This window comes from Triticum dicoccoides, chromosome 3B (genome assembly GCF_002162155.2).
Source record: "Triticum dicoccoides isolate Atlit2015 ecotype Zavitan chromosome 3B, WEW_v2.0, whole genome shotgun sequence".
NCBI lineage: Eukaryota > Viridiplantae > Streptophyta > Magnoliopsida > Poales > Poaceae > Triticum > Triticum dicoccoides.
In genome coordinates, this window is record NC_041385.1 from 594,950,816 (window position 1) to 594,965,586 (window position 14,771).

Genomic DNA, 14,771 nt, shown 5'->3' on the forward strand with positions numbered 1-14,771 from the left:
TGTCGGCGCATCGGGCGGTCTTGCTGGTCTTGTTTTACCATTGTTAAAAAGTCTTGTAAACCGGGATTCCGAGTCTGATCGGGTCTTCTTGGGAGAAGGTCTATTCCTTCGTTGATCGCGAGAGCTTGTCATGGGCTAAGTTGGGACACCCCTACAGGGTATAATATTTCGAAAGCCGTGCCTGCGGTTATAGGCAGATGGGAATTTGTTAATGTCCGGTAGTAGACAACTTGACACCAGATCCGAATTAAAACGCATCAACCGAGTGTGTAGCCGTGATGGTCTCTTCTCGCGGAGTCCGGGAAGTGAACACGGTTTCTGGGTTATGTTTGGCGTAAGTAGGAGTTCAGGATCACTTCTTGATCATTACTAGTTGACGACCGTTCTGCTTGCTCTCTTCTCACTCTTATTTGCGTATGTTAGCCACCATATATGCTTAGTCGCTGCTGCAGCCTCATCACTTTACCCCTTCCTTTCCCTTTAAGCTTTTCTAGTCTTGATACCCATGGTAATGGGATTGCTGAGTCCTCGTGGCTCACAGATTACTACAACAACAGTTGCAGGTACAGGTTATGCGATGATCATGATGCGAGAGCGATGTTTGCTTGCGTTGAGTTCTTCTTCTGCTTCTTCTTCGATCAGGGGATAGGTTCCAGGTCGGCAGCCTGGGCTAGCAGGGTGGATGTCGTTTGAGTTTCTGTTTGTGATTCATCCGTAGTCGGATGATGCTCTGATGTATTGTGATGTTGTATTCGTGTGGCATTGTATGCCTTATGTATGTATCCCCATCTATTATGTAATATTGATGTAATGATATCCACCTTGCAAAAGTGTTTCAATATGCGGGTCTATCCTTGGTGGGACCTTCGAGTTCCTTTTGGATAGGGTCGCATATTGGGTGTGACAGGACCGCAGTCTAGTTGTGCCTCTGTTTATGCCCATGGTATTTTAAGTGCATAATTATGTACGTGTGGCACGAATTTCACCGCTTGATTGGGGCTAGGATGGAGGTCGAATTGCTAGGTGAGCTCTGGACAAACTGGACGGTCCTGCTGCAGAGTAGTTCGGACTCTCTTGACAGTGTCCGGGGGCTTTATTGCCGAATTGAGGGTCTGCCTAAGAAGGTTGCTCTGTACTTCTACTACAAGGGCTGCGGTGTGCTCCTCCGTGTGGAGGGAACGTTCCGTATTCCCGTTGACTGTTATAACACCGCGGGGTCTGGGCATCTTGAGCTTGAGGTAAGCATAATGCGGCACCGCATTGAATCGAGCGAATGCGGTTCGTCCAAGTAGTGCATGATAACCACTGCGTAAGGGGACGATGTCGAATATTAACTCTTCGCTTCGGAAACTATCCGGGGATCCGAAGACCACTTCCAGTGTGATTGAGCCTGTACCATAGGCCTCTACACCTAGTATGACACCTTTAAAGGTGGTTTTGGTGGGCTTGATCCTTGAGGGGTCGATGCCCATTTTGCGCACCGTATCCTGATAGAGCAGGTTTAGGCTACTGCCACTGTCCATAAGGACTCGTGTAAGGTGGAATCCATCGATGATAGGGTCGAGCACCAGTGCGGCTGAACCGCCATGACGGATGCTAGTCGGATGGTCCCTTTGATCAAATGTGATCGAACAAGTGGACCATGGGTTGTATTTTGGGGCGACTGGCTCCATCGCGTAGACGTCCCTTAGAGCACGCTTCCGCTCCCTTTTGGGGATATGGGTAGCATATATCATGTTCACCGTTTTGACCTGGGGAGGAAATTTTTTCTGCCCCCCTGTGTTCGGTGGTCGGGGCTCCTCGTCGTCCTTGTTGTGCGACCCCTTTTCCTTGTTTTCAGCATTTAGCTTGCCGGCCTGCTTAAAGACCCAGCATTCTCTATTGGTATGATTGGCTGGTTTATCAGGGGTGCCGTGGATTTGGCATGGACGATCGAGTATGCGGTCCAAGCTGGACGGACCCGATTGTTTCTTTTAAATGGCTTCTTCTGCTGACTGGACTTGGAGCCACTGAATCCAGTGTTGACCGCCGTGTCTTTGGTGTTGTTGCCATTACTTCGACGCTTTTTTATGTTGCATCGGGGCTTGCCATTGTTATCTCTGGCTTCAAAAGTGCTAGGTTTACTTGAGGTGTTATTGCTACGAGCTAGCCAGCTGTCCTCGCCCGCACAAAAGCGGGTCATAAGCGTCGTAAGGGCTGCCATGGACTTTGCCTTCTCTTGTCCAAGGTGTTGGGCGAGCCATTCATCACGGATGTTATGCTTAAAGGCCGCTAGGGCTTCGGCATCCAGACAGTCAACAATTTGGTTCTTTTTAGTTAAGAACCGAGTCCAGAATTTCCTGGGTGACTCTCCGGGCTGTTGGGTTATATGACTTAAGTGATCAGCGTCCGGGGGTCGGACATAAGTGCCTTGTAAGTTGTCAAGGAATGCGTCTTCTAGGTTATCCCAACTGCCAATGGAGTTTTCGGGCAGACTGTTCAACCAGTGTCGAGCTGGTCCCTTGAGTTTTAGCGGGAGATATTTGATGGCATGAAGATCATCACTGTAGACCATATGAATGTGGAGAAGGAAGTCTTCGATCCATACCGCGGGATATGTTGTCCCATCATACGATTCGATATTCACGGGGTTTAAACCCTTCTGGGAATTCATGTTCCATTACTTCATCAGTGAAGCATAGGGGGTGTGAGGCTCCTCTATGTCGGGCTATGTCGTGACACAGTTCAGATGAGGCTGGTCTGCGGTATTTGGCCTGGACATGTATCGGGGCGCACCCCCGCGATCCATAGATCGATCTGGTCTGGCCTGCATTGTTCTCCAAGTCGTACCGCAGGTCATGCGTATATCCCCGAGCTATTGTGTTTCTATTTGTTCGGCGAGGCAGCATGGGTTGGGATTCTGTTTTGTCTCGGCCACGCGACGGTCAGTCAGTTGGTAGTGCCGACTCCAAGGCCTCGTCATCGAACTGAGGTAATAACTTGCTCTTCGGGTAACTTTTGTTTGGGCGTTTGAGTCCATATTCCTCGGCTGCCAGGACCTCACTCCATCTATCAGTGAGCATATCTTGATCAGCTTGAAGCCGCTACTGTTTTTTCTTCAGGCTCTTTGCAGTGGCTATAAGCCGGCGCTTGAAGCGCTCCTACTCGACGGGATCCTCAGGCACGGTAAATTCTTCATCGCCGAGGGTCACCTCATCCTCGTAGGGAGGCATGTAATTATCGTCCTCCGAGTCTTTGTTCATGGCCTATTCATCAGGGCTGGCTTGCCCGTCCTCCCGCCCGGCCTATTCGAAGCTTGGCTCGGCGGGGCCGTCTTCATCTTTGGCATCGTCTGGAGTGCTATTGTCTCCTGTGCCGGTATTTCTGTTTTTACCATGGCATGGTTTAGAGCGGTGCCGCTGATGTCGGCGCTTCGACTGCTTCTCAGGAGGCTTATCTTTGATTGTATCCTTTTTGTCATCGCCATTGTTGTCTTTGGGTGTATCCACCATGTATATTTCATATGAGGAGGTGGCTGTCCAGCGCCCTGTGGGCGGTGGCTCCTATTCTTCTCCTGCATCGTCGTCCATATCGTCGATGCCTTCGGAGTCGAATTCAAGCATGTTGGTCAAGTCGTCGACAATGGCTATCAATTGGGTGGTGCGTGGGTAACGAAGTTCTTCATCGTCCGCTTCCCACTCAAGCCGTACATAGTTCGGCCAAGAATCACCTTCCAAGGAGAGAGATTTTAATGAGCTCAGCACGTCACCCAAGGGCGAGTGTTGGAAGATGTCCACGGAGGTAAACTCCAAGATCGGTGCCTAGTCATATTAGATGGGCGTGGATACACGCGGTTCGGAACCTATAACCGGAGGTGAGTGTGGGGGTCCGATGACACAGACCTCATTGGAGGTTTGATATGTGTTCGGCTCTAGCGTCGTAAAGTATGCGGCTTCCGTGGCGGCGTCCAGCCCCCCGTCTTCGGACGGCGCGATTTGTTCTGTATCTAGGGCCAGGACAGTCGCACGCGCTGTCACCTGAGCATTTCCGATGACAGATCTAAGTCATGTTCATCGTGGCTGCAGGGTGAGGCTGTCATGGGCTCGAACCCGTCGAAGATCAAGTCTCCGCGGATGTTGGCAGTGTAGTTCAAGCTTCCAAACCTAACCTGATGTCCAGGGGCGTAGCTGTCGATCTGCTCCAGATGGCCAAGCGAGTAGGCCCGCAGTGCGAAGTCGCCGAATACGAAGATCTGTCCGGGGAGAAAGATCTCACCCTGGACCGAGTTGTTGTAGATGATTGAAGGAGCCATCAAGCCTTATGATGATGATACAGTGAAACTCTCAATGAAAGCACCAATGTCGGTGTCAAAACCGATGGATCTCGGGTAGGGGGTCCGGAACTGTGCGTCTAAGACTAATGGTAACAGGAGGCGGGGGACAAGATGTTTACCCAGGTTCGGGCCCTCTCTATGGAGGTAATACCCTACTTCCTGCTTGATTGATCTTGATGATATGAGTATACAAGAGTGGATCTACCACGAGATCGTAGAGGCTAACCCTAGAAGCTAGCCTATGATTATGATTGTTGTCCTACGGACTAAACCCTTCGGTTTATATAGACACCGGAGGGGGAAAGGGTTACACAGAGTCGGTTACAAAGAAGGGAATCTACATATCCGAATCACCAAGCTTGCCTTCCACACAAAGGAGAGTCCCACCCGGACACGGGAGGAAGTCTTCTATCTTGTATCTTCATAGCCCAACAGTCTGGCTAATCCGCTAATGTATATAGTTCGGCTGTCCGAGGACCCGTTAACCCATGACTCCCTCATTCGGACACACCATTACGCTGTGGTGTTCCAGGTGGCGTGAGCTGTGAAACTATTCCACATTGTTTTAAATGAGGGACAAAATCGTAACTCAAATATTCTCCTCCATGATCAGATCATAGAAACTTTATTTTCTTATTACGACAATTCTTCTCCACTTCACTTTGAAATTCTTTGAACTTTTCAAATGTTTCAGACTTGTGTTTCATTAAGTAGATACACCCATATCTGCTCAAATCATCTGTGAAGGTCAAAAAATAACGATACCCGCCACGAGCATCAACACTCATTGGACTGCATACATCGGTATGTATTATTTCCAATAAGTCGCTAGCTCGTTCCATTGTTCCGGAGAACGGAGTTTTAGTCATCTTGTCCATAAGGCACGGTTCGCAAGCATCCAATGATTCATAATCAAGTGATTCCAAAAGTACATCTTTATGTTGTTTCTTTATGTGCTTTACACCAATATGACCCAAATGGCAGTGCCACAAATAAGTTGCACTATCATTATAAACTTTGCATCTTTTGGCATCAATACTATGAATATGTGTATTACCATGATCGAGATTCAATAAACCATCAACATTGGGTGTATGACCATAGAAGTTTTTAGTCATGTAAACAGAATAACAATTATTCTCTGTCTTAAATGAATAATCGTATTGCAATTAACATGATCTGATCATATTCATGCTCAACGCAAACACCAAATATTATTTATTTAGGTTCAACACTAATCCCGAAAGTATAGGGAGTGCTCGATGATGATCATATCAATCTTGGAACACTTCCAACACATATCGTCACTTCATCCTCAACTAGTCTCTATTTATTCTGCGACTCCTGTTCCGAGTTACTAATCTTAGCAACCGAACAAGTATCAAATACCTAGGGATTACTATGAGCACTAGTAAGGTACACATCAATAATATGTATATCAAAATACCATTGTTCACTTTGGCATCCTTTTTATCCGCCAAATATTTTGGGCAGTTCCACTTCCAGTGACCATTTCCTTTGCACTAGAAGCACTCAGTTTTAGGCTTAGGTCTAGATTTGGGCTTCTTCACAGGAGTGACAACTTGCTTGCCATTCTTATTGAAGTTCCCTTTCTTTCCCTTTGCCCTTTTTTTGAAACTAGTGGTCTTGTTTAATCATCAACACTTGATGCTCTTTCTTGATTTCTACCTTTTGTCGATTTCAGCATCACGAAGAGCTCGGGAATCGTTTTCATCATCCATTGCATACTATAGTTCATCACGAAGTTCCAGTAACTTGGTGATGGTGACTAGAGAACTCTGTCAATCACTATCTCATCTGGAAGATTAACACCCACTTGATTCAGGTGATTGTAGTACCCCAGACATTCTGAGCACATGCTCACTAGTTGAGCAATTCTCCTCCATCTTTTAGGCAAAGTATTTGTCGAGGTCTCATACCTCTTGACACGGGCATGAGTCTGAAATACCAATTTCATCTCTTGGAACATCTCATATGCTCCGCGACGTTTCAAAAATGTTTTGAAGTCCCGGTTCTAAGCCGTAAAGCATGGTGCACTAAACTATCAAGTAGTCATCATATTGAGCTAGCCAAACGTTCATAACATCTGCATTTGCTCCTGCAATAGGTCTGTCACCTAGTGGTGCATCAAGGACATAATTCTTCTGTGCAGCAATGAGGATACACCTCAGATCACGGACCCAGTCTGCATCATTGCTACTATCGTCTTTCAACTTAGTTTTCTCTAGGAACATATAACAACATAGGGAAGCTACAACGTGAGCTATTGATCTACAACATAATTTGCAAAATACTATCAGGACTAAGTTCATGATAAATTAAAGTTCAATTAATCATATTACTTAAGAACTCCTACTTAGATAGACATCCCCCTAGTCATCTAAATGATCACGTGATCCAAATCAACTAAACCATGTCCGATCATCACGTGAGATGGAGTAGTTTTCAATGGTGAACATCACTATGTTGATCATATCTACTATATGATTCACGCTCGAACTTTCAGTCTCCAGTGTTCCAGGCCATCTCTGCATATGCTAGGCTCGTCAGGTTTAACCCGAGTATTCTGCGTGTGCAAAACTGGCTTGCACCCGTTATATGTGAACGTAGAGCTTATCACACCCGATCATCACGTGGTGTCTCAGCACGAAGAACTGTCGCAACGGTACATACTCAGGGAGAATACTTATACCTTGAAATTTTAGTAAGGGACCATCTTATAATGCTGTCGCCAAATTAAGCAAAATAAGAATATAAAAAGATAAACATCACATGCAATCAAAATATGTGAGATGATATGGCCATCATCTTGTGCCTTTGATCTCCATCTCCAAAGTACCATCATGATCTCCATCATCACCGGCATGACACCATGATCTCCATAATCTTGATCTTTATCAATGTATCATCACACGGTCGTCTCACGAACTATTGCTTTTGCAACTATTGCTATCGCATAGCGATAAAGTAAAGCAATTAGATGGCGCTTGCATCTTATGCAATAAAGAGACAATCATAAGGCTCCTGCCAGTTGCCGATAACTTTAACAAAACATGATCATATCATACAACACATCATGTCTTGACCATATCACATCACAACATGCCCTGCAAAAACAAGTTAGACATCCTCTACTTTGTTGTTGCAAGTTTTACGTGGCTGCTACGGGCTTAGTGTCGGTTCAATATCCGGTGTATCTCGTAGTAGGGGTCCTAAGCTAGGCGTCTTGGAGCGATGGTAACATGGACATGGGGTTTTACCCAGCTTCGGGCTCTCTTGATGAGATAATGCCCTACATGCTGCTTTTGATTGTATTCATATGGGTGTAGTATAGAGTACATGTGTCTACCACGAGATTGTAGTAATGAATATGAGATCATCTATTGACTAGCCTGGCCTCGGTTTATATAAGACACCAGAGGCCTAGGGTTTAGGAGAGTCCTTGTCTTGGGCGCCAAGTCTTGTGGAGTCTTCCTTGTATGCGGCAAGGGTTGTCCGAACTAGCCCATGAGTATATGGCCATGGGGGTCCTCGGCCCAATCCAACTGATCGAGAGACGACGTGGTGAGTACCCCCTAGTTAAAGACACCGTCAGTAGCCCCCTGAACCGGTCTTCAAGTTGGGGACGCTCCTCGATTCTTCCGAACTGCTCTTAATATTCGGTCATCGGTCTTGAAAACTGGTTCAACAAATCTTTCCATCTTCGATCTTGAGGATCGCCAAAGTGAATCCGAAGAGTTTACACGTCGGGTATCCGAGGAGCCCCTTTAAGTTTCCGGCCTTTATCAATGCCTTGTTATTTTTATGCCATACCTCGGGTTTGAAGTTGTTCCCGAGCGGCAACATCCTCTTGCGTCTGAGCTCCAATGTCGGACTGCATTCGAGTTATCTTTAGCAGCCGAGTACCAATGTCAGACTGCTTCCGAGCTCCAATGACGTAATGTATCCGAGCTCCAACGCCGGACTATGTCCAAGCTCCAACGCTGGACTATGTCCAAGCTCCAACCCCGGACTGTATCCGAGCTCCAACGCTGGACTATATTCGAGGTGTCATAGATCACCTTGGTTCAAAAAGGTTAAAGGAGTTTAGCCGAGCTTAATGCCGGAAATGCCCTCTACAGAGCCAGCCACTAGCATTTGAGCTTTATGTCAGACTGCTTCCGGGGTGTCTATTGTAGTCGAGCACCAACGCCGGACTGTATCTGAGGTGGTGCACCACCTCGGCCATGGGCTGATTTTTATGAATTTAATTACGAATTGTGCAATGTAATCTCTGCCGAGATGTATAGCCAGTAGCCCTCAAGGTGCGTGTTGGCCTAATATCCGGGATGCACCTGAAGGAAAAAATCAAACCGCTGACCCTAGTAGCCCCTGAGACTCAGGTCGATTCATAAAATTAGCCTGAGGATCAATTCCCAGCTCGGCAGCATACTTAGGAATAGAAACACGGTGTGCAAAGTCCTTGAGACTCAGGTTGGGTGCGGCCGACCAACCTGAGGATAATAATCTCCTCGAAAACTATATTGCACTTTAAATTTTCTGCACTGGATTGTCAATGCAGTAGCCCCCGAGACACTGGTCGGGTGGCAACACCAGATCAGGGGATCGATGTACCCCTTTAATATTTGTAAATGATAAGCACGAAGCTCAGTAGCCCCTGAGCCTTAATGTGGGCATGGGTGGCCGAATTAAGGATCGATATCCATAGTAAAATCACAAATTCTATGTAATGACTATATGTATCCAAGTACTTTACGTCGTTAATGCTCAGATCCGCATTGGACAAAACTTTGTTAACCGACCATCGGCTTCAACCTCCTCGGCCAGCAACCGAAGGGTGTTTGTCCCACTTTATAAAGCCTTTATGAGGGTAAAGATTTATGGCAAACAAGGCAATCCGGCCATACGGTTTTATAAATAAAGGTACGCAGAGAGACATGTTATATTTATTGTTTAACATAAGAAACATCGTCCGAAGACAATAGTTCCGCTATCGGTTCCTTTCTTTGGGTTGTCATGCTAAGCATGATCATGAAACCTCAGCTCCGATCAACGTGGGAGGAAAATACTGAGGATTTAGTTCGGGGAAAGCTTCCAAACTCTGTGGTCTAAATGAACCCAATTTTTTACTTTCGTTGTGACCGTTTATAATATGAAAGTGGCCCATCATCGGCTTCTACCCCCTTGTAGATGCTACGCAGGGTGTTTCTGAAATAACAAAACAACCCTTAGCCGACGTCTCGGTGCCCGAAGGCGGTTGTGTTGGCGGAAACGAGGCAATCAGATATGCGGGCTTTATAACTTTCACTTAGTCATAGGAGCTTAAAGTTGGGAGGCCAACTAGTAGCCCCCCGGTTAGTGTTCGGCGACAGCCGAGGTCAAGCCGTAAACACTTTGGCCAATGTTATGAACGGCCCGTCATTTAATATAGTCATCGGACCGCTGACCAGTTTACGCTTATTGTGACAATCAGTTTTCGGCTTTCTCCACTGCGGTGCTAAACCATGCGAGCTGGAAGCACAATCGCAGTGGTTCTCCTTTTGCACACCTAGCTGAACAAAGCGGAACATAGGAGGCAAGCACAGGAGCCGGGAAACCAACTATTGACCAAAGACACAATTCGAAACTGGTGCATATATAGCAATATTCGAGAATTTTTGCCGAATCTATAAAGGTGTCCGGCGTTGCACTACGAGACTTATGCGGAAAACACACAAATAGTTGAAAAGTGCCATAGGATTGGAAAACCAAAAAACCAGTAAAAACTTGACGTCCAAACTAGATGAATTGTTCGGTGCCAATCAGAAAATTGGTCTTAGAGGAAAAAAATTGTGCTTCTGTCGTGCTTTAACATGACGCATCCTATCTCAAGACTTCAAGCGGGTCAGCCTACGGCTTCAACCTTCTATCCCGAAGGCGGAGTACTTCTTGTTAGGCCAGTTTAGCAAACTTTAGCGGCTTTGAGATAGAAATTAGGCTCCCCGGCTATTGACCGCACACTCGCGTCGAAAAAAGGAGTGATAGGAAAAAGACTTTGCAACGACTAAGAAGAAAAACACTTATTAAAGAACAGCTCACATAAATTTAAGAGCCCCCGAGTGACTTGGGTAAAAGAATTTTATGTATAATGATTGTATGTACCGAAGTACTTATATCATATATGTGTTTGCCCGAACTTTGAATGCGTCTTAACCGACCGTCGGCTTCTCCCTCTTCGGCCAAGGGCCGAAAAGTGTTATGTACTCCACCTATCGAGAATATCGGCGGTGTTTCCGATAACCAGGCCATCAGGCCATAAGGCTGTAACAGACAAAGCATGCTCAGGGAACTTATGCTATATTACTGACGAATTGTAAGAAGCATCTTCGAAGAAAATAGTACCCCCACCGATACCTTTTTTCGGTTGCTCACTGTGAGACTTGGGCAATAGATTTTTTGTACACATGAGTTCCGTTGTGTGCCGACCATTATTGAAAACAGTAAGAGCGCTAGCTTTCAGCTTCACCCAGTCTGAGGTCTGGCTCGGGTGACCCAATCGTAACAATCACAGAGGTGCTCCCTTTACTCCCTAGCCGAACAATCGGGAACGTAGGGGTAAACACAGGAGCAAGGCAACCCAACTTGCAAATCACTTAGGTCAATATGGTGCATATTGTGGCGAAACACGAACAAGGAATGAAGCCGTACAAGTATAATCATATGCTAGAGGAAAAGCTCCAGCAAGGGAGCCCCCAAGTAAATGGGGTATTTGAATTTGTGTGTCACAAACAAAGTTTGGACAAGGAAGTTTGTCACAAACAAGAAAAGTATAATGCTTGGCCGAACAAAATTTAAAACTGAAAGTTTTTGAGCATGAAAGCGACTTAGCTGGTTAATGTGTTCGGCATTGATGACGCGGTCCGAGCTTGGTGCGGGACGAGGTCTCAGCCCCCAAGCCCGATGTAGCCGAGCAAAGAGCTCGACACTCCGAAGAGTTGCAGCCCCCAGTCTAGCCGCGGTGATGGAGCAGGTCGGCGGGTGACGACGCAGGGTTGCCAACATATGGCACCGCGCCAAGGCGACAACACAATTTGGTCGACAGAGGGGACAACGCGGCTCAGTCTAAGTCAATTGGCTGCACAGATAAAATAGTGCCAACCAAAAGTAATGACAGATAATAATGTATATTAAAAAAATTCTTCTACTTAATTAATGTAAGTGAAGTAAATAATGAAAGAGATATGGCCTGAGCGTCGAGGTCGGCCTGGTGAAGTGGTCGCGTGGTAATGCTGACAAAGGGATGTGCACCGAGGCGACTCCCCAACTTGATCAACATGGGCAGGACGATGTTGTTGGCCCCATAGAGTTGACTGCGTGACATAGTCAAAGGTGATTACCTTGCCGAGGTGTTGGCGTGGCCCAACCTAAATAGAATGCTTGCACACACGAAGTAGTGCAACCAAAAAAAGTGTCTAATTAATTTCCGCAAAAAAAAGTTTGGTAAGTATGGTCTGAGCGCTGAGACTAGCTCAACGGCGCGATGGCGTCGTGGTACGGCGATGTCGGCGAAGGTCGGCCTGCCCAGGTGACAGGGAGAGGTTGGCCGAACTAACGCCAGGTACAAACGTCGGTAGAATTTCCCTGCCAAAATAATGCAGTACAAACCGGCAGAAAATATTTTGCATTGTAAGCAGATAGCTAGGAAAAATAGAACCTGTTTTAGGGTGATAACAGTAGCCGATCGATGTGAATAGATGAAGCTGCTCTGTGCTGTACTAGTACGAACTAGTACTAGGAATTAGGCACCAGTACCAAAAATTAGTACTCATCAACAACATGAAGTAGTGTTACTAGTTGAATAGCTAGTTTTGTCATCTAGTAAATCTTGGAGACCACACAGCAAAACTGATCGTGGACTGCATTAGCACTTCGGCGGACAGAGACAGCGAAGAATACTACTACAAGTAAACAGTAGTGGCCACCTTGCATAGAATTAAAAAAGGAAACAAATATGGAAGGAAAAAGACAAAAGGGGAGGAATTTCCCTGGATAGCCGCTGCCATGCAGGGGCGTTTTTGGATCTGTCACCGGGTACTGGCATGTCCTTGGCCTATACGGAGGCCTTGGTTCATCTAGTATATCCGGATCGCCCGATGGTGCTCGAGATCAAAACTAATCTGCAAACAGACAATAATTGCAAAAAGGAAACCTGATGCAGGCGGAATAGATTGAATTGAAATCATAACACCTGATTGATGCCATCGACCCGTGACGGCACCTAGGAGGCTCTCAATGAAAGCACCAATGTCGGTTCAATATCCGGCGTATCTCGTAGTAGGGGTCCTAAGCTAGGCGTCTTAGAGCGATGGTAACATGGACACAGGGTTTTACACAGCTTCGGGCTCTCTTGATGAGATAATGCCCTACATGCTGCTTTTGATTGTATTCATATGGGTATTGTACAGAGTACATGTGTCTACCACGAGATTGTAGTAATGAATATGAGATCGTCTATTGACTAGCCTGGCCTCGGTTTATATAAGACACCGGAGGCCTAGGGTTTAGGAGAGTCCTTGTCTTGGGCGCCAAGTCTTGTGGGGTCTTTCTTGTATGCGGCAAGGGTTGTCCGAACTAGCCCATGAGTATACGGCCATGGGGGTCCTCGGCCCAATCCAACTGATCGGGAGATGACGTGGTGAGTACCCCCTAGTCCAGGACACCGTCACTTAGCAAGAAGCGTTCTTACCTACGCATCAAAACCACAACGATTTTTCGTCAAGTGTGTTGTTTTAACCTTCAACAAGGACTGGGCGTAGTCAAACTCAATTGTACTAAAGTTGGAGAAACAGACACCCACTAGCCACCAGTGTACGAAGCACGTCGGTAGAACCAGTCTCATGAACGCGGTCATGTAATGTCGGTCTGGGCCGCTTCATCCAACAATACCACTGAGTATGACATGCTGGTAAGCAGTATGACTATTATCGCCCATAACTCTTTGTGTTCTACTCATGCATAAAACATGTACACATAGACCTGGCTCTGATACCGCTGTTGGGGAATGCGGTAATTTCAAAAAAATCCTACGATCACGCAAGATCTATCTAGGTGATGCATAGCAACAAGAGGGGAGAGTGTGTCCATGTACCCTCGTAGACCGGAAGTGGAAGCATTTCAATAATGCGGTTGATGTAGTCGAACTTCTTCGTGATCCGACCGATCAAGTACCGAACGTATGGCACCTCCGCATTCAGCACACGTTCAGCTCGATGACGCCCCTCATGATCTTGATCCAGTTGAGGACGAGGGTGAGTTCCGTCATCACGTCGGCATGGCAAGGGTGATGATGATGCTACCGGCGCAGGGCTTCACCTAAGCACTACGATGGTATGATCGAGGTGTGTAACTGTGGAGGGGGCCACCGCACACGGTTAAGAGAAACTTGTGTGTCTTTGGGGTGCCCCCTGCCCCCGTATATAAAGGAGGGACGGAGAGAGGTCGGGCCCCTAGGGGCGCGCCAAGTGTATGGAGTCCTACTAGGACTTCCAAGTCCTAGTAGGAATCATTTCCCTTTTAGGAGTAGAAGAGAAGGAAGGAGAGAGGGATTAGGAAAGGGTGAGGGAGTCCTAGATTAAGGAGTCCTCGGACAGCCGGACTATATGCATGTGCCGGACTGTTGGGCTATGAAGATACGAGATAGAAGACTTTGTCCCGTGTCCGGATGGGACTCTCCTTTGTGTGGAAGGCCAATTTGGAGATTCGGATATGTAGATTCCTTTCTCTATAACTGACTCTGTGTAACCCTGGCCCCCTCCGTTGTCTATATAAACCGGAGGGTTTAGTCTGTAGGACAACAACAATCATAATCATAGGCTAGCTTGTAGGGTTAGCCATTACGATCTCGTGGTAGACCAACTCTTATAATACTCATATCATCAAGATCAATCAAGCATGAAGTAGGGTATTACCTCCATAGAGAGGGCCCGAACCTGGGTAAACATCGTGTCCCCCGCCTCCTATTACCATTAGCCTTAGACGCACAGTTCAGGACCCCCTACCCGAGATCCGCCGGTTTTGACACCGACATTGGTGCTTTCATTGAGAGTTCCACTGTGTCGTCATCATAAGGCTTGATGGATCCATCAATCATCTACAACAACGCAGTCCAGGGTGAGATCTTTCTCCCCGGACAGATCTTCGTATTCAGCGGCTTCGCACTGCGGGCCAACTCGCTTGGCCATCTAGAGCAGATCGACAGCTACGCCCCTGGCCATCAGGTCAGGTTTGGAAGCTTGAACTACACCGCCGACATCCGCGGAGACTTGATCTTTGACGGATTCGAGCCAATGATAGCCGAACCTTGCCGCCACGAAGAACATGACCTAAATCTGTCATTAGACTATGTGCAGGAGATAGCGCCTGTAACTTCCCTGGCCCTAGATCCAGAACAGATTGCGCC